Source organism: Elaeis guineensis, chromosome 13 (assembly GCF_000442705.2).
Source record: "Elaeis guineensis isolate ETL-2024a chromosome 13, EG11, whole genome shotgun sequence".
Lineage (NCBI taxonomy): Eukaryota > Viridiplantae > Streptophyta > Magnoliopsida > Arecales > Arecaceae > Elaeis > Elaeis guineensis.
The window spans coordinates 70,043,516-70,053,691 of NC_026005.2; the positions used below are offsets into that span (position 1 = coordinate 70,043,516).

The window sequence follows — 10,176 nt, forward strand, 5'->3', positions numbered from 1 at the left end:
ATATCCATGTGCGACAAAATGTCTCAAGGTTCATAGACATGGCCTCTAAAGTCTCCTTCATAGGATCGGATTCTCTCGCCATCCTTGCCTCCTTCTGTTGGACAATTTTCTGCTTCTTTGCCTTTCTCGAGCTGCTACCAGATGTCCTTTCTATCGAAGGAGGCTGTGTAACCGAGTGGCCTCCATCGTCCTCATCCATGCTAAGGTCTATTAGATCTTTACCACTCAAAATAGCTGCCTCTTCTCTCTCTATATTTTCAATAGCCTCTACAAATGTTTCAGCACCCTTTCCTGTCGCCCTATCCTTTCCATAGATCTCTTCAAGTACATCTAGATAAGGAAAAGCTACTTCCCACAAACCTTTGGCAGACTCATGCACCTATCATTAAAAAATCATATATATTAAGAGATGAATAACAAACAAAATATTATTTGAGTTACAAAAATAATATTTATAAAATGTACCTTGCACCACTCCATGTACCATATTTTATCACAAGAGATCATCTTTTTTTGATCATTCCATGTGCATCCTGTTTGTGATAATATCTCTATAATAGCACTATGCTTTTGCTTCAGATATTTTATCCTGGATTCAATATGTGGAGTAGCCTTCAAACCACAACCAGGTAGTTTTTCTTCAATCATTTTCTCCAACTTATTCATATATCCATTCTTAAAACCACCCTCTCCTTTCCATATGGGATCAGTGAATAACTCCTGAAGGCATTCCACTAACACGGCATCCTCATCATTTTTCCATGGACGCTTGTTCTTTCCTCTGCCACGATTAACTTGGCTACATTCATCAGATTCCATCCTATAATAATTATAAATTATGACTTTAATGATCATAACAAGTATAGCCATTATCTTAAAATAACATATATTATAAGTATATAACAATAATATTGTTAAAATTCAAATATGAAGTACACAAACAAGTAGAACCATGTAACAAACAGATTCATAATAAGTAAATAATTCCATAATAAGTCCATAACATACTAGATCCAATGTTCTGATATTCAACTAAAATACTTGAACAAAAATAAAAAATATAAAATACAATCAACTCATAAAAGATGTAGATCTCCAATTGTTAAACATTTGTTGAGCTAGAATGTTTCTGAAATTGGTCCAATGGTTAGATGTCTCAAGAGTGGTGATGTACTCAACTTCATCCTCTCTCTGTTCTTCCTCTCCTTCCTCTTCCTCTTCATTTTCTTCCTCTTCTTCCTCTTCTATAGGGTCTCTATGCATATACCTTCTTATTAAGTTGTGAAGGAGACAGCAAGCCATAATAATGCGACATTGGGTCTGTATAGAAAAAAATGAAGGGCTCCTAAGAATTGCCCATCGTCCCTTGAGCAATCCAAAATATCTCTCAATCACATTCCTAGCTTGAGCATGTTTCTTATTGAAATATTCTTCTACAGACTGTGGTCGTTGTCCATTTCTCCACTCATTGAGATAATAACGTTGTCCTCTATACGGGGCAAGAAATCCCTCTCCGTTGGTGTATCCGGAATCAACCAGGTAATAGCAACCTTGACATATAAAATGAAATAGCATTACATATTGTAATTATAACACAAGAAAATTAAAATGAGCTTCATTTGTATGTTTGTGTTCATCAATATATATACATACCTTGAGGCACTCTTAAATCATTTGGTCTACTTATAGCATCTCGAAGCACACGGGCATCATGTGCAGAACCTTCCCAACCGGGCAGCACATATATAAATTGCATGTCAGGCGAACAAACGCCTAAGACATTAGTTGCAATATCACTTTTTCTTGTTCGATACCTTGGTTTGTCCTTGGCAGAAACGATCACTCTAATGAATGTACCGTCTAATGCTCCTAAGCAATTCTAAAACATCAAAAAAAATTTTATAAAAATATTTAAGTAATAAGAAAATAGAATAAGGTGTATTATCATATACCTTGAAACATCTCCATGCATCATCCGTGCAGTCCGCTGCAATGGGCTCAGGATTTTTGAATAAAACTCTATGTAATTTCAGTATGGCTTTAAGACATAAGTGAAACTGTCGACTCACTGTTTCTCCACTTCTATCAAAATAATTTTCAATTGTCCTATTTTTCTGATGGTGGGCTATTGTGTAAAGAAACATACTAACAATTTTTTGTAAGGACATATTTCGGGAATCTCCTAATCCCCCAATATCTCTAAGCATCTCACAGAGTAACCAAATGTTCTTCTATCCATTCGGAGTTGACTCACACATATTCTGTCATTCTCATTAATAAGCTTACCGAGGTTTTTAATTCTTAACAATTTTCTCTCTTTCTTTTTTGCTATCAACTGATGCCTCCTAAGGTAGATAAATCCCGTGAAATACCAAGTCAAATATACCACAAATATTACCGCAAACATCATACACATAATGCTAATATAACGCATTCTTCTCCTTCTCAAATCCATAGGGCGACGAGCCATTTCCTGTGTACACAATTATCCATAGTATTATCTTTTAGCAAAAATATTGATAACCAATAAAACAAAATTAGTAAATAAGAGCCAAAAGCTTTATTATAAAATAAAAAAGTACCTGGTTACAAATATTTTGCTAATATTTGTAACATGTCCAAAAAAACCAAGGGATAGGAAGATGAGGGGGAAAACATGCTAGTAAGGTTGAGGACCCAACAGAAGCCTGACTACCTTGTTAGAAGGTGGACATTATGCTGAAATCTAATCAGGATTACCGTATCTCTCAGAAAAGAAAACTCTGCATGATTGTCCCTCTAGAGCATCTGACATGTAGTATTGTTATCTCACAGTTTTCTGAAAACTGTCCTTGATACAGAGAAGGTAAGCTTCATTAAGGACAAAAGGAAAAATGAGACATTAAGAATTCTTATCTTTTTCTTTAAGAAAGAATACCAGCAGCTTGGGCAAACATAGAGCAGATCTTAAGTGTCCCACATTAGAACTCTATATTAAAATGGCAGTCATGAGAGAAATTTGTAAAGTTCTAATCTTAACCTGACTCAAAGATTAAAATATAAAAATAAAACCGCACTTGTTAAAAAGCTAATGGTTTTTTCAGTGAGATGTTTCTGACTACTTTAATTTTTATTTTTTTTTCAGAAGAACCACAACAACAACATGTCATTTCTAATCTATGTCTAATTTGTTGATTTCTGTCAGATATTTTCAACTCTTCGAAACAGAATTATCTATTAATTTTTTTTTTTAAAAATTATCTATGAAATTTCATTTTTCTTGTGTATGTATGTGCCCTGTTGCCGGATCTAATAGCTTCTGCTGTGTCAATCAGGAACGACAACAAATAATTCTTAATTTTTGTTTTTCTACTATGAAGATTCCAATGATAAAAGTCCTCAGAAAAAAAACATAGATTCATCAAAGACAAATAGATTTCATCCAACATCTATGATTACTCCCGATAAGAAAGAAAATCTTCACTTGTTTTCTTCTCAAAACAAATGATACTCTGCATCAAATATCTCCAACACTTTCCAATACAGAACTATTTCCTATTGGAACTCCTTCCTTTGTTTTTCCACATCTAGTTTCTCTACTTACAAACAAATGTAGACTCTCATATAAAAGAACACAAACATGACTCAGTTCCATAAAATAGTTAATAAAACCAAAATCCAACACGGCAAGAGAAAAGATCGAAGAGAGATCACCAGTGATTCAGTTGTCACCAATAAGTCTTCTCCAACCAATAGAAGGGAAGAAGAGATCAAACCTTGAAGAAACAAGAACGCACCAGCGACGGCAAGAGGAAGAGCTCCAGAAGTTGAAAAGAGAGACGGAGAGAGATTGGAGATCAGATCAACTGATGATGAGAAGAGGAGAGGAGAGGTCGGCGCCGTCGACCGTCGGCAAAAGATGGAGGATCGCGACGGCAACGAGAGGGGAGCTAGGGAGATCCACCTATGGCTAAGGTTTCTCCATCATTTTTTTTTCTATCGGGTTACAGGGTCCATGGCCATCGGGGAGAAATGAATAGGAGAGTCATCGGGGCCATCCGAGAGAAATCGAGGGGCATTTTAGGAAATTTTATTTTAAACCCTGGAATGGATTTTGAATCCATAGAGAAGATCCGTGAATGAGTTTTAGGTGGATTGATCCATTCCCATTCTACCCCGGAATCGGAATCGGAATGGGACTCCTAACCAAACGGTTGGAATGGGAGTCATCCATTCCTATTCCGATTCCAACCCCCATTTTTTCCAACCAAACACCCCCCAATTGTTAATAAGACTGGAGTCCTTGGACATGGGGGTAAGTTCGCTAAAAATGGTGGAGAAACATGTGGTGAAGCTGAAATGCAAAAGTGGCCACATGAGAAAGACAATGCATCAATATTGTTAGATGAAATGCCACCCTTCCATCTTCTAGTAGAAGGTTAGTGTTTTTGAGCTCTGACCACCTCCCCATTTCCTCTCTCTGTCTACGTTCCATCACTTTGTGCTACGAGCCAACCATATCACACTTGTATAGCCCCACAGACACTTGTTTTGACTGGTTGCAGAACTCCCTTAAGGTTGACATAACAATGCACTTATTTGATCAAATTTCTCATAGGCTCCACTTATATTTACAGAGGAATATATACCTGGTGCACAAACAATTTGCTCATTTGTTGTTCCTTCTAGCTATTGATTTTTAAGCTATTAGTTTGAAGGAATACATATGCATGTGAAAAAAAAAACTTCCACTCTTGTGAGAACAAGACCAAGAGAGTGATTGTATTTTAGGATGATCTCACACTTAAAAGTTTCATACAGGATTAACCCTAGAAAATAAGTCAAGGTTATTCTTGAAAAAGGAAAATAGTAAAAAAGTTGAGAGACATCAATCCTTAAGGATTGGCAATTTATAAAACTGATATAAACCTTTGCTAGACCTTTTAATGAACTCTACCCCTGAGGTAGGTACTCCTAATTGCATGTATCGTGGTAGCAACATCATTCATGTTCATTCTATCCTTTGCTAACTAATTTGAACAAGAAAGACCAATTTTTGCCATGGCTGCTAAGCATTCATGAGTTTTGATCTCATTTCTGCAAGAGGCATTAATGGATATGCAACCTCCATGATTCTATCAGGAAAAACCATCTCAACAAACTCATGAAGGCCTAGGCCATTTTTAAACATATTGTCGATAGGTCTCTTTTCATAAGCATCTCCAAAAAAAAGATTCCATAGCTATACACATCCCCAAAAGTAGCCACTTGACCACCTGCTCCATACTCTGCAATCCATGCATTCAAATGCTTAAGCGAAATGTCCATATTCAATAAATAGGCTTAACCAAAATGTACTAATTTAACCTTATTAATTACTAAATGCATCTTCAATAAATGACTCTGAACCAAGATGATTGAGATAAATAGAATTTATGTGGGGCTATATATCCAACAGATCCCCCTATCCAAGTGGAGTTACTCATGCTTGTTAAGGAGCTTTCTGTAACTTTGGAAATGAACCTTGCAAGCCCAAAATCACCTACATGGGCATTCATCTCATTATCGAGCAATACATTACCAGGCTTCAAATCACAATGAACAAGTGATGGTTGGCAGTAATTATGAAGATGATCCATTGCATCAGCAACTTCAACTGCTATATTTAACCTTTGAAGCAGGCTTAGACCTTCTGAATGGCAAATGCCTCTCTAATTCTGGATGTAACCATTTTTCTAAACTTCCATTAGGAATGAACTTAAAAATCAGAGCTTTAAGATCATGGCCTTTAAAATCAACCATTAAGCAGGAACTCAGGATCCTGATGAGATTGTGATGTCGGATGCTTCTCAATGCTTGACATTCAGCCATAAAACTCTTCAAAGCCCCTTGATTTTGAAGGTTGAAAACCTTCACAGCAACAATTGTTTGGCTAGGACCCAAATTGCCTTTAGACACATAACCATACCCTCCCTTGCCAATGAGATTGGTGGAAGAAATACCATCCGTTGCTTTCATGAGTTCGTCGTAAGAGACTCTTGGGAACTGGCCTCCAATGTAGACAAAGTGGGAGCATTCTGTTCTGATTTCCTTTTTCTCCTAAGGATGTCGAAGGAGAACAGAAGGATCAAACATAGGACTACAATAATTGCTGGCTTCACTGTTTCCAGCAGGAGAGGCCACCTTTTGTTTCTGGATGGTATTACTTTGCATGCAGGCAAATGTTGTTCTTTTTCCTTTTTTTGGGGTTTAAGGGAGGCACATAGCCACCCAGCATTTATTCTATAATCAGATATTTACAAAATGAAATGTGGGAAGAAAATTAAAACAACTGAGAAGTGAAGGGAGTATAAGAATAAACAAGAAAAAGAATGACCCACAATCAACCACAGTCTAGTGGGTTACATGGATTAAAAATATGAAGCTTCAGCTGGATCAAACAGATTAGCAACTACGAAAGTAATAAGGGCTACATCCAATTCAATCCCTGGATCTAGAGTTGAATAGGTTCTGAATCAGTAGTACAAGCATCCTGTCTCTACGGATATTCATAGGGCCTATCTGAATTATTTTCTCTTGAATCCTGCTCGCTTGAACCATAGCCTGAATAGACTTGAACCAAATCAAGATAGGAATCAATCTTTGAACCATTTTTGATCTTTCTTTCTTGATTCTTGAAAAAGTCAAGCACCTTTCTTGATTGCTCAACTAACCAACAAGAATAACAACCAAGAAACCATTGTAACAAACTCCCAGCAACTTGAGAGAAAAAAGATGAAACCAAATAACCTTGGCGCCAACCTTTGACACAAAGGAAAGAGATGCCGCCCACCTCTCTTTTGGATCCAATAGGGGACGTCTAGAGAGAGAGGGCATGGGCTAGAGAGAAGAAGAGGAGGGGAGGAATTGGGCACAGTAAGGGTGGCGGCAAGGGATGAGATAATATGACATATCAAAAGAGGTATGGCTAAGGTCCTTTAAATAGACAATATAAGGGTGTCCTAATCAAATTAGGATCCCTCCTCTTAATCATATTAGAAGTTCTAGTCATAATATACTTAGACCATGTAAAAGGGGCACCACCCATGATTCACCCATATCCACACCCAATGCTAGGCATCCTATCATATAGGACCTAATTAAATGCTCTCAAATCAGCCCATATGATTTCATAAATTTACTTCAAGGGTTCTTGATCAAATTAAGATGAATAAAATTAAAAAATTCTTTCTTGATTTAATCTAAGCCATAAATTAAGCATCCAACCATTGACACTCATTGAATCAAATTTAATTAGATTTAAATCAAGTATAGAAATTGGCTAATACTTATCATATAAGCAAACCAACTATAAGAGGAATAAGGTTTACCAAGATGCTAGCAAGGTTAACATGAACCTAATAGGATTTCTCTAAATCTACATAAATTGGTGCTTTATAAGCATAATTATAACTAATCCAAATTTTTTTCTTTAATGTATAACGCTATAAGTTTAATTCTGTCTGGTAGTGAGGCATACCATGATCTCTATTATAGGTACTACTGAAATCTCTTTCAGTAAATTGGAACAGTTTCACTCTAACTTGATAAGGATCATTGATCCAGAATGATCATATTAAGCTCTCACAATCCATCAGTGATATCTAGTAATATATAATGACAATCCAATAGAACCGAAATAAAATCTTTAGGTATAGTTAATGTATGATATAGTCTCTCTATCGTGAGTTCTGACTAAATAATAGATCATAGATAAATCATCAAATTTTATCATCAATTATATGATAGATATGTTGTAATTTATGTGTTGGCATGTATGTGTGTTTCAAATTTTTTTTTTCTAAACACCACAAAGGAATAGAAAATTAAAATACTTTTAATCTATATCATGCATGCCTAAAAATATAAACCACTAAGATCTAGTTCACATACTGAAATTGAACATATGCTCAAATTTAATATGTAATCGAATCACATACTTATTTCGTAATTTTTTCTTTAAATTTGGATCTGAAAAGAAGAGATTTTCTCTTAGCTGCACAAGTATCCGACCTCTACGGATATCCACTCAGGATTAGCCTGGAATAGCCCTTTTAAATTGATTTTTCTTCTCTAAGAAAAATTAGCCTGCTGAATTTGAACGAAGCATGGATCGTGATTAACTCTTGATTTCTTTTCTTGATCTTCTTCTTCTCTGCTTCTCTTGCCTTTCTTTCCTTAATTATGCTACTACCAAGCACCAAGAACCAACACTCAAAGGGGACACCCAAAGCCCTTATGGGCATGAAGAAGTGGGATGCCCAAGGGTGGGGCATGTGGACGTCCAAAGGGAGGAGAATGGGAGGAGAAGAGAGGGCATGGGATACTCTAAGAGGGGGTGTTGGCTGTTGGTTGTGATGCTTAGAAATCTTAGGGGAGGTCCCTTTAAATAGACACAAGAATTGAATCCTATTCAATCTCATAATACAAGTCCTACTTGTATTAGGTTTTCTAATAAGTTATTCAACTTCCTTTAGGAGACCTATGAGGCGCTAACTCTTGGAGCCCTTACACTCACTAAATCACACCCCAAAGTGCATCCAAGGGACGCACCATAAGGATCTACATACCCTCTAAAGATAGAACACCCCCAACTTGATCAAATCAAGTGGCATCCCAACTAAACTATCAAGGAATATTAATTAAGGACTTGCATCCTTAATTTATTTCATCCAAAATCTTAGACACCCAACAATTGGAGTCCAATGAATTTAATTTATTTAAGTTATTAATAAATAATTAAATTTAAATTATCTTATTAAATAAAAAAATCTAAATATAAAGAAAAAATTGGATCTAACTATATGCTAGCAAGGTTACCTTGAACCCAATAAGATTTTTCTAAACCCAATTGAGACTTCATAAGTCCAATTGCTTAATCCAGATCTAATTCTTTTATTGTATGACCCCATAAGTTTAATTATATCTGATAGTGAGATATACAATGATCTCTATCAAAGTATCATTGAAACTCTTTTCAATGGGTCAGAATAATTTCACTCTAACTCATCAAAAACTGTCGATCCAGAACAATCCTAGTGAGCTCTCACAATCCATCAGTGACACCTAGCAGTATGTAGTGACAATCTAATAAAATCAAAAAGAATCTCAAGATGTAGTTAACATGTGATTCAGTCTCTCTATCGTGAGTTCCAACTAGATGACAGGTCATGGATAAATCGTTAAATCTCAACATCAGTCATATGATAGATTCGATCAGTTCAAGTTCAAATGTAATCCCTATGAAAACTTTTTTCTATCAACTACACTGCTATAGCCACAGACTCTCAGACTTAACCTTCCAAATTTTATAGAACTACTTTTTTCTATCAAGATCGATAGATCCCATCTTGATACGTACCCTACTCTTACAGTGGACCAACTATCGCCAACATCCACTATAAAGACTCATTGAGATCTATGTTTATATATTAATCAAACTTTAGCAGCCTCACTGCGAGCAGTCATACCATCTCAGGTCAAAATACTATTTTCATAACTACAGCATCGAGACAATTACTAACGATCGAGTAAAAATCCAAGTGATCTCTCGTATGATCATGCTTCATACCAATTGTTCTCTAACAACTATCTGCACTTGTCATTTAGTGTCTCTACACTATAGACTAGAGACTCATCTACCTCGAAGGAAGCAATTTGTGTGTCAGTCTATCCAGATCGATCATCATCCTTATGATGATGCTATGACCGGAAGTATTTAAAAATTAAATACATATCACTAATTCTCAACACCTTGAGAATATATATCGAAAGTTAATTCTATAGATGATTCAAGGACATATCACACTTGAATGAAAAATAAACTTGTCCTTTTATTGATCAAATCAATATATTAAGTATAAAATTATGTCTTAGATTTATTACAATGTGTCGGTCATATTGGCATCTAGGACATACATCTAACAATCTTCTACTTGGACTAAAGCCAATTGGCCATAAATCTAAGTCCCATCTTCTCAAGGTGGACTTTCATTTTCAGCTAGCTCAATTGCTTTATCAGCGGATCTGTCACGTTATCCATGGAGTCTACTCTTCGCACCTTGACATATTTTTTTTCGAGGTAGTCGCATATAATATGATACCGCCGCTTGATGTACTTTGATTTCTGATGAGATCTTAGCTTCTTAGCAAATGCTA

The 10,176-nt window shown here is 35.9% G+C and overlaps 1 pseudogene; it reads right to left on the reverse strand.

The window, feature by feature from the left end:
* Positions 1-1,071: 1,071 nt before the first annotated feature.
* On the reverse strand, positions 1,072-9,580 carry LOC140853167 (protein ANTAGONIST OF LIKE HETEROCHROMATIN PROTEIN 1-like; annotated as a pseudogene).
* Positions 9,581-10,176: the final 596 nt, after the last annotated feature.